This window comes from Camellia sinensis, chromosome 6, assembly GCF_055761805.1.
Source record: "Camellia sinensis isolate YWXY chromosome 6, ASM5576180v1, whole genome shotgun sequence".
NCBI lineage: Eukaryota > Viridiplantae > Streptophyta > Magnoliopsida > Ericales > Theaceae > Camellia > Camellia sinensis.
The window spans coordinates 2,082,501-2,100,000 of NC_138966.1; positions in this window are offsets into that span (position 1 = coordinate 2,082,501).

Genomic DNA, 17,500 nt, shown 5'->3' on the forward strand with positions numbered 1-17,500 from the left:
GGCCACGGCCCGCATGCCATGCCACGGCCTCGGCCCGCATGCCTTGCTACGGCGTTGCCCAACATGCCATGCCACGGCCTCGGCCCGCATGCCTTGCCACCGCGTTGCCCAGCATGCCATGCCACCGCGTTGCCCGGCGTGCCATGCCTTAGCCTTGGCCAACATGTCGAGCCACGGCCTCGGCCCGCATGCCATGCCCTGCCACGGCCCGCATGTCTTGCCAGGGCGTTGCCAAACATGCCATGACACGGCCTCGGCACGCATGCCATGCCACGGCCTCGGCCCGCATGCCTTGCTACGGCGTCGCCCAACATGCCATGCCACGGCCTCGGCCCGCATGCCATGCCACGGCCTCGGCCCGCATGACATGCCACGGCCTCGGCCCGCATGCCATGCCACGGCCTCGGCTCGCATGACATGCCACGGCCTCGGCCCGCATGCCTTGCTACGGCGTCGCCCAACAAGCCATGCCACGGCCTCGGCCCGCATGACATGCCACGGCCTCGGCCCGCATGACATGCCACGGCCTCGGACCGCATGCCTTGCTATGGCGTCGCCCAACATGCCATGCCACGGCCTCGGCCCGCATGCCATGCCACGGCCTCGGCCCGCATGACATGCCACGGCCTCGGCCATCATGCCATGCCACGGCCTCGGCCCGCATGCCTTGCCACGGCGTTGCCCAACATGCCATGCCACGGCCTCGGCCCGCATGCCATGCCATGCCATGCCACGGCCACGGCCCGCATGCCATGCCACGGCCACGGCCTCGGCCCGCATGCCTTGCTACGGCGTCGCCCAACATGCCATGCCACGGCCTCGGCCCGCATGCCGTGCCACGGCCTCGGCCCGCATGCCTTGCCACGGCGTTGCCCAATATGCCATGCCACGGCCTCGGCCCGCATGCCTTGCCATGCCACGGCCCGCATGTCTTGCCACGGCGTTGCCAAACATGCCATGCCACGGCCTCGGCCCGCATGCCTTGCGACGGCGTCGCCCAACATGCCATGCCACGGCCACGGCCCGCATGCCATGGCACGGCCTCGGCCCGCATGCCTTGCTACGGCGTTGCCCAACATGCCATGCCACGGCCTCGGCCCGCATGCCTTGCCACCGCGTTGCCCAGCATGCCATGCCACCGCGTTGCCCGGCGTGCCATGCCTTAGCCTTGGCCAACATGTCGAGCCACGGCCTCGGCCCGCATGCCATGCCATGCCACGGCCCGCATGTCTTGCCACGGCGTTGCCAAACATGCCATGCCACGGCCTCGGCCTGCATGACGTGCCACGGCCTCGGCCCGCATGACATGCCACGGCCTCGGCCCGCATGCCTTGCTACGGCGTCGCCCAACATGCCTTGCCACGGCCTCGGCCCGCATGCCATGCCACGGCCTCGGCCCGCATGACATGCCACGGCCTCGGCCCGCATGCCTTGCCACGACGTCGCCCAACTTGCCATGCCACGGCCTCGGCCCGCATGCCATGCCACGGCCTCGGCCCGCATGACATGCCACGGCCTCGGCCCGCATGCCTTGCTACGGCGTCGCCCAACATGCCATGCCACGGCCTCGGCCCGCATGCCATGCCACGGCCTCGGCCCGCATGACATGCCACGGCCTCGGACCGCATGCCTTGCTACGGCGTCGCCCAACATGCCATGCCACGGCCTCGGCCCGCATGCCACGGCACGGCCTCGGCCCGCATGCCTTGCTACGGCGTCGCCCAACATGCCATGCCACGGCCTCGGCCCGCATGCCATGCCACGGCCTCGGCCCGCATGACATGCCACGGCCTCGGACCGCATGCCTTGCTACGGCGTCGCCCAACATGCCATGCCACGGCCTCGGCCCGCATGCCATGCCACGGCCTCGGCCCGCATGACATGCCACGGCCTCGGCCCGCATGCCTTGCTACGGCGTCGCCCAACATGCCTTGCCACGGCCTCGGCCCGCATGCCATGCCACGGCCTCGGCCCGCATGCCTTGCCACGACGTCGCCCAACTTGCCATGCCACGGCCTCGGCCCGCATGCCATGCCACGGCCTCGGCGCGCATGACATGCCACGGCCTCGGCCCGCATGCCTTGCTACGGCGTCGCCCAACATGCCATGCCACGGCCTCGGCCCGCATGCCATGCCACGGCCTCGGCCCGCATGACATGCCACGGCCTCGGACCGCATGCCTTGCTACGGCGTCGCCCAACATTCCATGCCACGGCCTCGGCCCGCATGCCATGCCACGGCCTCGGCCCGCATGCCACGGCACGGCCTCGGCCCGCATGCCTTGCTACGGCGTCGCCCAACATGCCATGCCACGGCCTCGGCCCGCATGCCATGCCACGGCCTCGGCCCGCATGACATGCCACGGCCTCGGACCGCATGCCTTGCTACGGCGTCGCCCAACATGCCATGCCACGGCCTCGGCCCGCATGCCTTGCGACGGCGTCGCCCAACATGCCATGCCACGGCCTCGGCCCGCATGCCATGCCACGGCCTCGGCCCGCATGACATGCCACGGCCTCGGACCGCATGCCTTGCTATGGCGTCGCCCAACATGCCATGCCACGGCCTCGGCCCGCATGCCATGCCACGGCCTCGGCCCGCATGACATGCCACGGCCTCGGCCATCATGCCATGCCACGGCCTCGGCCCGCATGCCTTGCCACGGCGTTGCCCAACATGCCATGCCACGGCCTCGGCCCGCATGCCATGCCATGCCATGCCACGGCCACGGCCCGCATGCCATGCCACGGCCACGGCCTCGGCCCGCATGCCTTGCTACGGCGTCGCCCAACATGCCATGCCACGGCCTCGGCCCGCATGCCGTGCCACGGCCTCGGCCCGCATGCCTTGCCACGGCGTTGCCCAATATGCCATGCCACGGCCTCGGCCCGCATGCCTTGCCATGCCACGGCCCGCATGTCTTGCCACGGCGTTGCCAAACATGCCATGCCACGGCCTCGGCCCGCATGCCTTGCGACGGCGTCGCCCAACATGCCATGCCACGGCCACGGCCCGCATGCCATGGCACGGCCTCGGCCCGCATGCCTTGCTACGGCGTTGCCCAACATGCCATGCCACGGCCTCGGCCCGCATGCCTTGCCACCGCGTTGCCCAGCATGCCATGCCACCGCGTTGCCCGGCGTGCCATGCCTTAGCCTTGGCCAACATGTCGAGCCACGGCCTCGGCCCGCATGCCATGCCATGCCACGGCCCGCATGTCTTGCCACGGCGTTGCCAAACATGCCATGCCACGGCCTCGGCCTGCATGACGTGCCACGGCCTCGGCCCGCATGACATGCCACGGCCTCGGCCCGCATGCCTTGCTACGGCGTCGCCCAACATGCCTTGCCACGGCCTCGGCCCGCATGCCATGCCACGGCCTCGGCCCGCATGACATGCCACGGCCTCGGCCCGCATGCCTTGCCACGACGTCGTCCAACTTGCCATGCCACGGCCTCGGCCCGCATGCCATGCCACGGCCTCGGCCCGCATGACATGCCACGGCCTCGGCCCGCATGCCTTGCTACGGCGTCGCCCAACATGCCATGCCACGGCCTCGGCCCGCATGCCATGCCACGGCCTCGGCCCGCATGACATGCCACGGCCTCGGACCGCATGCCTTGCTACGGCGTCGCCCAACATGCCATGCCACGGCCTCGGCCCGCATGCCACGGCACGGCCTCGGCCCGCATGCCTTGCTACGGCGTCGCCCAACATGCCATGCCACGGCCTCGGCCCGCATGCCATGCCACGGCCTCGGCCCGCATGACATGCCACGGCCTCGGACCGCATGCCTTGCTACGGCGTCGCCCAACATGCCATGCCACGGCCTCGGCCCGCATGCCATGCCACGGCCTCGGCCCGCATGCCATGCCACGGCCTCGGCCCGCATGACATGCCACGGCCTCGGCCCGCATGCCTTGCTACGGCGTCGCCCAACATGCCTTGCCACGGCCTCGGCCCGCATGCCATGCCACGGCCTCGGCCCGCATGCCTTGCCACGACGTCGCCCAACTTGCCATGCCACGGCCTCGGCCCGCATGCCATGCCACGGCCTCGGCGCGCATGACATGCCACGGCCTCGGCCCGCATGCCGTGCTACGGCGTCGCCCAACATGCCATGCCACGGCCTCGGCCCGCATGCCATGCCACGGCCTCGGCCCGCATGACATGCCACGGCCTCGGACCGCATGCCTTGCTACGGCGTCGCCCAACATTCCATGCCACGGCCTCGGCCCGCATGCCATGCCACGGCCTCGGCCCGCATGCCACGGCACGGCCTCGGCCCGCATGCCTTGCTACGGCGTCGCCCAACATGCCATGCCACGGCCTCGGCCCGCATGCCATGCCACGGCCTCGGCCCGCATGACATGCCACGGCCTCGGACCGCATGCCTTGCTACGGCGTCGCCCAACATGCCATGCCACGGCCTCGGCCCGCATGCCTTGCGACGGCGTCGCCCAACATGCCATGCCACGGCCTCGGCCCGCATGCCATGCCACGACCTCGGCCCGCATGACATGCCACGGCCTCGGACCGCATGCCTTGCTACGGCGTCGCCCAACATGCCATGCCACGGCCTCGGCCCGCATGCCACGGCACGGCCTCGTCCCGCATGCCTTGCTACGGCGTCGCCCAACATGCCATGCCACGGCCTCGGCCCGCATGCCATGCCACGGCCTCGGCCCGCATGACATGCCACGGCCTCGGACCGCATGCCTTGCTACGGCGTCGCCCAACATGCCATGCCACGGCCTCGGCCCGCATGCCATGCCACGGCCTCGGCCCGCATGACATGCCACGGCCTCGGCCTCGGCCCGCATGCCTTGCTACGGCGTCGCCCAACATGCCTTGCCACGGCCTCGGCCCGCATGCCATGCCACGGCCTCGGCGCGCATGCCTTGCCACGACGTCGCCCAACTTGCCATGCCACGGCCTCGGCCCGCATGCCATGCCACGGCCTCGGCGCGCATGACATGCCACGGCCTCGGCGCGCATGACATGCCACGGCCTCGGCCCGCATGCCTTGCTACGGCGTCGCCCAACATGCCATGCCACGGCCTCGGCCCGCATGCCATGCCACGGCCTCGGCCCGCATGCCATGCCACAGCATCGGCCCGCATGCCATGCCATGCCACGGCCTCGGCCCGCATGACAGGCCACGGCCTCGGACCGCATGCCTTGCTACGGCGTCGCCCAACATGCCATGCCACGGCCTCGGCCCGCATGCCATGCCACGGCCTCGGCCCGCATGCCACGGCACGGCCTCGGCCCGCATGCCTTGCTACGGCGTCGCCCAACATGCCATGCCACGGCCTCGGCCCGCATGCCATGCCACGGCCTCGGCCCGCATGACATGCCACGGCCTCGGACCGCATGCCTTGCTACGGCGTCGCCCAACATGCCATGCCACGGCCTCGGCCCGCATGCCTTGCGACGGCGTCGCCCAACATGCCATGCCACGGCCTCTGCCCGCATGCCATGCCACGGCCTCGGCCCGCGTGACATGCCACGGCCTCGGCCCGCATGCCTTGCCACGACGTCGCCCAACTTGCCATGCCACGGCCTCGGCCCGCATGCCATGCCACGGCCTCGGCTCGCATGACATGCCACGGCCTCGGCCCGCATGCCTTGCTACGGCGTTGCCCAACATGCCATGCCACGGCCTCGGCCCGCATGCCTTGCCACCGCGTTGCCCAGCATGCCGTGCCACCGCGTTGCCCGGCGTGCCATGCCTTAGCCTTGGCCAACATGTCGTGCCACGGCCTCGGCCCGCATGCCATGCCACGGACGGCCTCGGCACGCATGCCATGCCACGGCCTCGGCCCGCATGTCTTGCCACGGCGTTGCCCAACATGCCATGCCACGGCCTCGGCCCCCATGCCTTGCCACCGCGCTGCCCAGCATGCCATGCCACGGCCTCGGCCAGCATGCCATGCCACGGCCTCGGCCAGCATGCCATGGCACTGTCTTGGTCAGCATGCCATGCCATGGCACCGCCTTGTCCAGCACGCCGTGCCGCAGCGTTGGCCAGTATGCCTTGGCCGGCATGCCATGCCAATGCCTTGGGCCAACATGGCGTGCCACGGGCTGGGCCATGCCGGTCCGTTGCCCGGCATGCCACGGCCGTGGCGGCATGGCAAGCCACGGCCTCGGCCAGCATGCCATGCCCCGGCCTCGCCCAGCATGCCATGGCACGGTCTTGGTCAGCATGCCATGCCATGGCACCGCCTTGTGCAGCGTTGGCCAGCATGCCTTGGCCGGCATGCCATGCCAATGCCTTGGGCCAACATGGCGTGCCACGGGCTGGGCGAGCACGGCATGCCACGGGCTGGGCGAGCATGCCACGCCACGGCCTTGGCTAGCAGCAAGGCATGCCACGGCCTCGGCGAGCATGCCATGCCATGCCAAGGCCAAGGCCAAAGCCAAGGCCAAGGCAGTGGGCAAGGCCAAGTCCCTGTGCAAGGCATGGCCAAGGCCAAGGCCAAGGCCAAGGCCATGGCGTGCCACCGCCTCGATCGATCTTTTTGAACATGATTCTTTTATAATCTTACCCAAACCGTGCAACACAATTAAAAATGCACTACAATCAATTTTAAATGTCATTCCCTATTTTTTTGCAATTTTTCTGGAGCTTTTCGAATTTTTAAAGCCCTTATTTGGCATAAAAAAATCAAAATAAAATAAAAAAAATGAAAAAAATAATTTAATAATTTCTATAATTACTAGTGAATCATCCTTTAATTATGGGAATTTTTCCATAATTTTTTGACCATTTTTATTAATTTTTATTATTTTTTAAGTATTAATATCGAAATAAATTAAAATAAAATATTTTCTGTAAAAAAATATTTTTTTTAATTTTTTTTATGGTGTATTAAATTATTTCCTACAACTTTCATGTTGAAAGTTTTGGCAAAAAACCATTACTTTTTAAAAAAACCCCATTATGACTCCTCGAACATGCTTGATGTTTCCTCCTGCCAGATTGAAAAGGGCTTAACAGGCTATTATAAGGGGGGGGCACCTCCCTTGCCCAGGGCAAGGCAGTGGCAGGTACGCCCCATGTTGGGCGCGGCCTGGGCTGCGGCCTTGGGTTACATGCACTGCGGCTCGACCGCGGCCTGGGCTGCGGCCTGGGGCGGCTCGGCCGCGGCCTTGGGCGGCCTGGACCGCGGCCTTGGGCGGCCTTGGGCGGCCTTGCGCGGCCTGGGCGCGGCCTTGGGCGGCTCGGGCGCGGCCATGGGCGGCCTGGGCGCGGCCTGGGCGCGGCCTTGGCGCGGCCTTGGGCGGCCTGGGCGCGGCCTTGCGCGGCCTGGGCGCGGCCTTGGGCAGCATGGCGTGGCATGCGCGCGGGCGTGGGCGGCCTGGCATGCGCGCGGCATGGGCAGCACGGCATGGCATGCGCACGGCCTGGGCGGCCTGGCATGCAGCCGGCCTGGCATGCCCGCGGCGTGGGCAGCACGGCATGGCTTGCGCACGGCCTGGGCGGCCTGGCATGCAGCTGGCCTGGCATGCCCGCGGCGTGGGCAGCACGGCATGGCATGCGCACGGCCTGGGCGGCCTGGCATGCAGCCGGCCTGGGCAGCACGGCATGGCATGCGCACGGCCTGGGCGGCCTGGCATGCGGCCGGCCAGGGCAGCCTGGCCTGGCATGCCAGCGGCGTGGGCAGCGTGGCCTGTGCGAATACCGCGCGCGTGGTCTTTTGACCACGGTGCGCGTGTTGCGCGCATGGTCGCGCACGCCTTTGCACGCCTTCGCACGCAACGCACGTCTAGTGATAAGAACCGCAGCCAAGGCAGCCAAGCCCCAAGGCCAAGGCCAGCAACATGGCATGCCACGGCGAAGGCAGCCCAGCCAAAGCCAGCAGCATGCCATGCCAAGGCCAGCAGCATGCCATGCCACGGCCAAGGCAGCCCAGCCAAAGCCAGCAGCATGCCATGCCATGGCCAAGGCAGGCCAACCAAAGCCAGCAGCATGCCATGCCAAGGCCAAGGCCAGCAGCATGCCATGCCACGGCCAAGGCAGGCCAGCCAAAGCCAGCAGCATGCCATGCCAAGGCCTAGGCCACCAGCATGCCATGCCACGGCCAAGGCAGCCCAGCCAAAGCCAGCAGCATGCCATGCCAAGGCCAAGGCCAGCAGCATGCCATGCCACGGCCAAGGCAGGCCAGCCAAAGCCAGCAGCATGCCTTGCCAAGGCCTAGGCCACCAGCATGCCATGCCACGGCCAAGGCAGCCCAGCCAAAGCCAGCAGCATGCCATGCCAAGGCCTAGGCCAGCAGCATGCCATGCCACGGCCAAGGCAGCCCAGCCAAAGCCAGCAGCATGCCATGCCAAGGCCAAGGCCAGCAGCATGCCATGCCACGGCCAAGGCAGGCCACCCAAAGCCAGCAGCATGCCATGCCAAGGCCAAGGCCAGCAGCATGCCATGCCACGGCCAACGCAGGCCAGCCAAAGCCAGCAGCATGCCATGCCAAGGCCTAGGCCACCAGCATGCCATGCCACGGCCAAGGCAGCCCAGCCAAAGCCAGCAGCATGCCATGCCAAGGCCTAGGCCAGCAGCATGCCATGCCACCGCCAAGGCAGCCCAGCCAAAGCCAGCAGCATGCCATGCCAAGGCCAAGTCCAGCAGCATGCCATGCCACGGCCAAGGCAGCCCAGCCAAAGCCAGCAGCATGCCATGCCAAGGCCAAGGCCAGCAGCATGCCATGCCACGGCCAAGGCAGCCCAGCCAAAGCCAGCAGCATGCCATGCCAAGGCCTAGGCCAGCAGCATGCCATGCCACGGCCAAGGCAGCCCAGCCAAAGCCAGCAGCATGCCATGCCAAGGCCTAGGCCAGCAGCATGCCATGCCACGGCCAAGGCAGCCCAGCCAAAGCCAGCAGCATGCCATGCCAAGGCCTAGGCCAGCAGCATGCCATGCCACGGCCAAGGCAGCCCAGCCAAAGCCAGCAGCATGCCATGCCAAGGCCTAGGCCAGCAGCATGCCATGCCACGGCCAAGGCAGCCCAGCCAAAGCCAGCAGCATGCCATGCCAAGGCCAAGGCCAGCAGCATGCCATGCCACGGCCAAGGCAGCCCAGCCAAAGCCAGCAGCATGCCAGGCCAAGGCCTAGGCCACCAGCATGCCATGCCACGGCCAAGGCAGCCCAGCCAAAGCCAGCAGCATGCCACGCCAAGGCCTAGGCCAGCAGCATGCCATGCCACGGCCAAGGCAGCCCAGCCAAAGCAAGCAGCATGCCATGCCAAGGCCAAGGCCAGCAGCATGCCATGCCACGGCCAAGGCAGCCCAGCCAAAGCCAGCAGCATGCCATGCCAAGGCCAAGGCCAGCAGCATGCCATGCCACGGCCAAGGCAGCCCAGCCAAAGCCAGCAGCATGCCATGCCAAGGCCTAGGCCAGCAGCATGCCATGCCACGGCCAAGGCAGGCCAGCCAAAGCCAGCAGCATGCCATGCCAAGGCCTAGGCCACCAGCATGCCATGCCACGGCCAAGGCAGCCCAGCCAAAGCCAGCAGCATGCCATGCCAAGGCCAAGGCCAGCAGCATGCCATGCCACGGCCAAGGCAGCCCAGCCAAAGCCAGCAGCATGCCATGCCAAGGCCAAGGCCAGCAGCATGCCATGCCACGGCCAAGGCAGCCCAGCCAAAGCCAGCAGCATGCCATGCCAAGGCCAAGGCCAGCAGCATGCCATGCCACGGCCAAGGCAGGCCAGCCAAAGCCAGCAGCATGCCATGCCAAGGCCAAGGCCAGCAGCATCCCATGCCACGGCCAAGGCAGCCCAGCCAAAGCCAGCAGCATGCCATGCCAAGGACTAGGCCAGCAGCATGCCATGCCACGGCCAAGGCAGGCCAGCCAAAGCCAGCAGCATGCCATGCCAAGGCCTAGGCCACCAGCATGCCATGCCACGGCCAAGGCAGCCCAGCCAAAGCCAGCAGCATGCCATGCCAAGGCCTAGGCCAGCAGCATGCCATGCCACGGCCAAGGCAGGCCAGCCAAAGCCAGCAGCATGCCATGCCAAGGCCAAGGCCAGCAGCATGCCATGCCAAGGCCAAGGCCAGCAGCATGCCATGCCACGGCCAAGGCAGCCCAGCCAAAGCCAGCAGCATGCCATGCCATGGCCTAGGCCAGCAGCATGCCATGCCACGGCCAAGGCAGGCCAGCCAAAGCCAGCAGCATGCCATGCCAAGGCCAAGGCCAGCAGCATGCCATGCCACGGCCAAGGCAGGCCAGCCAAAGCCAGCAGCATGCCATGCCAAGGCCTAGGCCACCAGCATGCCATGCCACGGCCAAGGCAGCCCAGCCAAAGCCAGCAGCATGCCATGCCAAGGCCAAGGCCAGCAGCATGCCATGCCACGGCCAAGGCAGCCCAGCCAAAGCCAGCAGCATGCCATGCCAAGGCCAAGGCCAGCAGCATGCCATGCCACGGCCAAGGCAGCCCAGCCAAAGCCAGCAGCATGACATGCCAAGGCCTAGGCCAGCAGCATGCCATGCCACGGCCAAGGCAGGCCAGCCAAAGCCAGCAGCATGCCATGCCAAGGCCTAGGCCAGCAGCATGCCATGCCACGGCCAAGGCAGGCCAGCCAAAGCCAGTAGCATGCCATGCCAAGGCCAAGGCCAGCAGCATGCCATGCCACGGCCAAGGCAGCCCAGCCAAAGCCAGCAGCATGCCATGCCAAGGCCTAGGCCAGCAGCATGCCATGCCACGGCCAAGGCAGGCCAGCCAAAGCCAGCAGCATGCCATGCCAAGGCCTAGGCCACCAGCATGCCATGCCACGGCCAAGGCAGCCCAGCCAAAGCCAGCAGCATGCCATGCCAAGGCCTAGGCCAGCAGCATGCCATGCCACGGCCAAGGCAGCCCAGCCAAAGCCAGCAGCATGCCATGCCAAGGCCAATTCCAGCAGCATGCCATGCCACGGCCAAGGCAGGCCACCCAAAGCGAGCAGCATGCCATGCCAAGGCCAAGGCCAGCAGCATGCCATGCCACGGCCAACGCAGGCCAGCCAAAGCCAGCAGCATGCCATGCCAAGGCCTAGGCCAGCAGCATGCCATGCCACGGCCAAGGCAGGCAAGCCAAAGCCAGCAGCATGCCATGCCAAGGCCAAGGCCAGCAGCATGCCATGCCACGGCCAAGGCAGGCCAACCAAAGCCAGCAGCATGCCATGCCAAGGCCAAGGCCAGCAGCATGCCAAGCCACGGCCAAGGCAGCCCAGCCAAAGCCAGCAGCATGCCATGCCAAGGCCAAGGCCAGCAGCATGCCATGCCACGGCCAAGGCAGGCCACCCAAAGCCAGCAGCATGCCATGCCAAGGCCAAGGCCAGCAGCATGCCATGCCACGGCCAAGGCAGCCCAGCCAAAGCCAGCAGCATGCCATGCCAAGGCCAAGGCCAGCAGCATGCCATGCCACGGCCAAGGCAGGCCACCCAAAGCCAGCAGCATGCCATGCCAAGGCCAAGGCCAGCAGCATGCCATGCCACGGCCAAGGCAGGCCAGCCAAAGCCAGCAGCATGCCATGCCAAGGCCAAGGCCAGCAGCATGCCATCCCACGGCCAAGGCAGCCCAGCCAAAGCCAGCAGCATGCCATGCCAAGGCCAGCAGCATGCCATGCCACGGCCAAGGCAGCCCAACCAAAGCCAGCAGCATGCCATGCCAAGGCCAAGGCCAGCAGCATGCCATGCCACGGCCAAGGCAGCCCAGCCAAAGCCAGCAGCATGCCATGCCAAGGCCAGCAGCATGCCATGCCACGGCCAAGGCAGCCCAGCCAAAGCCAGCAGCATGCCATGCCAAGGCCAGCAGCATGCCATGCCACGGCCAAGGCAGCCCAGCCAAAGCCAGCAGCATGCCATGCCAAGGCCAAGGCCAGCAGCATGCCATGCCACGGCCAGGGCAGCCCAGCCAAAGCCAGCAGCATGCCATGCCAAGGCCAAGGCCAGCAGCATGCCATGCCACGGCCAAGGCAGGCCAGCCAAAGCCAGCAGCATGCCATGCCAAGGCCAAGGCCAGCAGCATGCCATGCCACGGCCAATGCAGCCCAGCCAAAGCCAGCAGCATGCCATGCCAAGGCCAAGGCCAGCAGCATGCCATGCCACGGGCATGGCAGGCCAGCCAAAGCCAGCAGCATGCCATGCCAAGGCCTAGGCCCGCAGCATGCCATGCCACGGACAAGGCAGGCAAGCCAAAGCCAGCAGCATGCCATGCCAAGGCCAAGGCCAGCAGCATGCCATGCCACGGCCAAGGCAGGCCAGCCAAAGCCAGCAGCATGCCATGCCAAGGCCAAGGCCAAGGCCAGCAGCATGCCATGCCACGGCCAAGGCAGCCCAGCCAAAGCCAGCAGCATGCCATGCCAAGGCCAAGGCCAGCAGCATGCCATGCCACGGCCAAGGCAGCCCAGCCAAAGCCAGCAGCATGCCATGCCAAGGCCAAGGCCAGCAGCATGCGATGCCACGGGCATGGCAGGCCAGCCAAAGCCAGCAGCATGCCATGCCAAGGCCTAGGCCAGCAGCATGCCATGGCACGGCCAAGGCAGGCAAGCCAAAGCCAGCAGCATGCCATGCCAGGGCCAAGGCCAGCAGCATGCCATACCACGGCCAAGGCAGGCCAACCAAAGCCAGCAGCATGCCATGCCACGGCCAAGGCCAGCAGCATGCCAAGCCACGGCCAAGGCAGCCCAGCCAAAGCCAGCAGCATGCCATGCCAAGGCCAAGGCCAGCAGCATGCCATGCCACGGCCAAGGCAGGCCACCCAAAGCCAGCAGCATGCCATGCCAAGGCCAAGGCCAGCAGCATGCCATGCCACGGCCAAGGCAGCCCAGCCAAAGCCAGCAGCATGCCATGCCAAGGCCAAGGCCAGCAGCATGGCATGCCACGGCGAAGGCAGCCCAGCCAAAGCCAGCAGCATGCCATGCCAAGGCCAGCAGCATGCCATGCCACGGCCAAGGCAGGCCAGCCAAACCCAGCAGCATGCCATGCCAAGGCCAAGGCCAGCAGCATGCCATGCCACGGCCAAGGCAGCCCAGCCAAAGCCAGCAGCATGCCATGCCAAGGCCAAGGCCAGCAGCATGCCATGCCAAGGCCAAGGCAGCCCAGCCAAAGCCAGCAGCATGCCATGCCAAGGCCAAGGCCAGCAGCATGCCATGCCACGGCCAAGGCAGGCCAGCCAAAGCCAGCAGCATGCCATGCCAAGGCCAAGGCCAGCAGCATGCCATGCCACGGCCAAGGCAGGCCAGCCAAAGCCAGCAGCATGCCATGCCAAGGCCAAGGCCAGCAGCATGCCATGCCACGGCCAAGGCAGCCCAGCCAAAGCCAACAGCATGCCATGCCAAGGCCAAGGCCAGCAGCATGCCATGCCACGGCCAAGGCAGGCCACCCAAAGCCAGCAGCATGCCATGCCAAGGCCAAGGCCAGCAGCATGCCATGCCACGGGCATGGCAGGCCAGCCAAAGCCAGCAGCATGCCATGCCAAGGCCTAGGCCAGCAGCATGCCATGCCACGGCCAAGGCAGGCCACCCAAAGCCAGCAGCATGCCATGCCAAGGCCAAGGCCAGCAGCATGCCATGCCACGGCCAAGGCAGCCCAGCCAAAGCCAGCAGCATGCCATGCCAAGGCCAAGGCCAGCAGCATGCCATGCCACGGCCAAGGAAGCCCAGCCAAAGCCAGCAGCATGCCATGCCAAGGCCAAGGCCAGCAGCATGCCATGCCACGGCCACGGCAGGCCAGCCAAAGCCAGCAGCATGCCATGCCAAGGCCAAGGCCAGCAGCATGCCATGCCACGGCCAAGGCAGCCCAGCCAAAGCCAGCAGCATGCCATGCCAAGGCCAAGGCCAGCAGCATGCGATGCCACGGGCATGGCAGGCCAGCCAAAGCCAGCAGCATGCCATGCCAAGGCCTAGGCCAGCAGCATGCCATGCCACGGCCAAGGCAGGCAAGCCAAAGCCAGCAGCATGCCATGCCAAGGCCAAGGCCAGCAGCATGCCATGCCACGGCCAAGGCAGGCCAGCCAAAGCCAGCAGCATGCCATGCCAAGGCCAAGGCCAAGGCCAGCAGCATGCCATGCCACGGCCAAGGCAGCCCAGCCAAAGCCAGCAGCATGCCATGCCAAGGCCAAGGCCAGCAGCATGCCATGCCACGGCCAAGGCAGCCCAGCCAAAGCCAGCAACATGCCATGCCAAGGCCAAGGCCAGCAGCATGCCATGCCACGGCCAAGGCTGCCCAGCCAAAGCCAGCACCATGCCATGCCAAGGCCTAGGCCAGCAGCATGCCATGCCACGGCCAAGGCAGCCCAGCCCAAGCCAGCAGCATGCCATGCCAAGGCCAAGGCCAGCAGCATGCCATGCCACGGCCAAGGCAGCCCAGCCAAAGCCAGCAGCATGCCATGCCAAGGCCTAGGCCAGCAGCATGCCATGCCACGGCCAAGGCAGCCCAGCCAAAGCCAGCAGCATGCCATGCCAAGGCCAAGGCCAGCAGCATGCCATGCCACGGCCAAGGCAGCCCAGCCAAAGCCAGCAGCATGCCATGCCAAGGCCAAGGCCAGCAGCATGCCATGCCACGGCCAAGGCAGCCCAGCCAAAGCCAGCAGCATGCCATGCCAAGGCCAAGGCCAGCAGCATGCCATGCCACGGCCAAGGAAGCCCAGCCAAAGCCAGCGGCATGCCATGCCAAGGCCAAGGCCAGCAGCATGCCATGCCAAGGCCAAGGCAGCCCAGCCAAAGCCAGCAGCATGCCATGCCAAGGCCAAGGCCAGCAGCATGCCATGCCACGGCCAAGGCAGGCCAGCCAAAGCCAGCAGCATGCCATGCCAAGGCCAAGGCCAGCAGCATGCCATGCCACGGCCAAGGCAGCCCAGCCAAAGCCAGCAGCATGCCATGCCAAGGCCTAGGCCAGCAGCATGCCATGCCACGGCCTTGTCCCGCAGCGTGGCGTGCCTTGGCCTTGGGCTAGAACATCGCATGCCATGCCCTTGGCAAGCAATCCTGTCCCTCGTGTAATTGCCATTTGGTTTGGCTTTGACTTACGTATATGTTGCCTTGCGAAATGCATGTCCCTCGGGTAATAGCCGTTTGGTTGGCTTTGACTTGTGAACACGTTGCTAGTGCTTTCCCAAGTGGAAGCTTGTTGGGAAAAGTATGTCCCTCGGAAGTTGCCTGTTGCGTTTGTTATGTGCATTCGAGCTATCCGATGCTTGCTCGGTATCTCTAAGAGTTTTTGCACGTTCGTCGGGCTTTTTAATTATTTATTTACTCATAAAAATTATAATAAAATAAATAAAAAATAAAAAAATAATTAAAAAAATTACTATAATTACTAGTGCCTCATCTTATAATTGTTGGAATTTTTCTAGAATTTTTTGAGTATTTTTAGTAATTTTTATTATTTTTTAAGTATTAAAATCGAAATAAATTAAAATAAAATATTTCCGGTGGCCAAATATTTTTTTATAATTTTTTTTATGGTGTATTAAATTATTTCCTACAACTTTCATGTTGTAAGTTTTGGCAAAAAACCATTACTTTTTAAAAAAACCCCATTATGACTCCTCGAACATGGTCGATGTTTCCTCCTGCCAGATTGAAAAGGGCTTAACAGGCTATTATAAGGGGGGGGGCACCTCCCTTAAGGCTGGCCAGCATGGCCAGGCCACAGGCCACGCCTATGCCTAGGCGGGCGCTTGGCACATGCCATCGCTTGGCTTGTGGCATTGGCTTGTGGCATCGAAACTACATAGCCAAGCACGGGATGCGTCGAGTGGCGGCCCGCGGTGGTGGCGGTGGCACGTTGGCCTAGGCCAGCATGCCATGCCACAGCCTTGGCCAGCAACATGGCATGCCAAAGCCTTGGCCAGCAGCATGCCATGCCCTGGCCTTGGCAAGCATGTCATGCCACGGCCTTGGCCAGCAGCATGCCATGCCACGGCCTTGGCCAGCAGCATGCCATGCCCCGGCCTTGGCCAGCATGTCATGCCACGGCCTTGGCCAGCAGCATGCCATGCCACAGCCTTGGCCAGCAGCATGCCATGCCACAGCCTTGGCCAGCAACATGGCATGCCAAAGCCTTGGCCAGCAGCACGCCATGCCCCGGCCTTGGCAAGCTTGTCATGCCACGGCCATGGCCAGCAGCGTGCTATGCCCCGGCCTTGGCCAGCAGCGTGCCATGCCACGACCTTGGCCAGCAGCTTGCCATGCCCCGGCCTTGGCCAGCATGTCATGCCACGGCCTTGGCCAGCAGCATGCCATGCCACGGCCTTGGCCAGCAACATGGCATGCCAAAGCCTTGGCCGGCAGCATGCCATGCCGCGGCCTTTGCCAGCAGCATGGCAAGCCCAAGCCTTGGCCAGCAGCAGCATGCCATGCCAACGCCTTGGCCAGCAGCATGGCATGCCACGCCACGGCCTCGTCCAGCAGCATGGCATGCCACGCCACGGCCTCGGCCATCAGCATGCCTTGCCACGGCCTCGACCATCAGCATGCCTTGCCACGGCCTCGGCCATCAGCATGCCTTGCCACGGCCTTGTCCAGCAGCATGTCATGCCACGGCCTTGGCAAGCATGCCAAGCCACGGCCTTGGCAAGCATGCCATGTCCCTCGGGTAATTGTACAAGTTGCCTTGCGAAATGCATGTCCCTCGGTTAAATTGCCATTTGGTTGGCTTTGGCGTGCGAACGAGTTGCCTGTGCTATCCTTGTGGAAGCTTGTTGCGAGAAGTATGTCCCTCGAAAGTTGCCTGTTGCGTTTGTTATTTGCATTCGCGCTAACCGGTGCTTGCTCGGCCTCTCTAAATGTTTTCGCGCGTTCGTCGGGCTTCTTGGTCCTTCGGGGGGTGATTCGTTTTGGGGGGCTGGTGCATAGTGTACGTCGTGGCGCGTGAGTTGTGTTCGGTTTGTGGAGTTGGACGGATCCCTGCCTGTGCAGCGAACTCCACTGGTGCATTCCTCCATGTCCCTCGGGTTGTCTTCGACTCGCCTTCGGGTTGCCTGCGCTTCCCTAGTGGAAGGTGCCTTGCGAAAAGCGTGTCCCTCGGGTAATTGCCATTTGGTTGGCTTTGACGTTCGAACGAGTTGCCTATGCTTTCCTAGTGGAAGCTTGTTGCGAAAAGTATGTCCCTCGAAAGTTGCCTGTTGCGTTTGTTATTTGCATTCGCGCTAACCGGTGCTTGCTCGGCCTCTCTAAATGTTTTTGCGCGTTCGTCGGGCTTCTTAGTCCTTCGGGGGGTGATTCGTTTTGGGGGGCTGGTGCACAGTGTACGTCGTGGCGCGTGAGTTGTGTTCGGTTTGTGCGAGTTGGACGGATCCCTGCCTGTGCAGCGAACTCCACTGGTGCATTCCTCCATGTCCCTCGGGTTGTCTTCGACTCGCCTTCGGGTTGCCTGCGCTTCCCTAGTGGAAGGTGCCTTGCGAAAAGCGTGTCCCTCGGGTAATTGCCATTTGGTTGGCTTTGACGTTCGAACGAGTTGCCTATGCTTTCCTAGTGGAAGCTTGTTGCGAAAAGTATGTCCCTCGAAAGTTGCCTG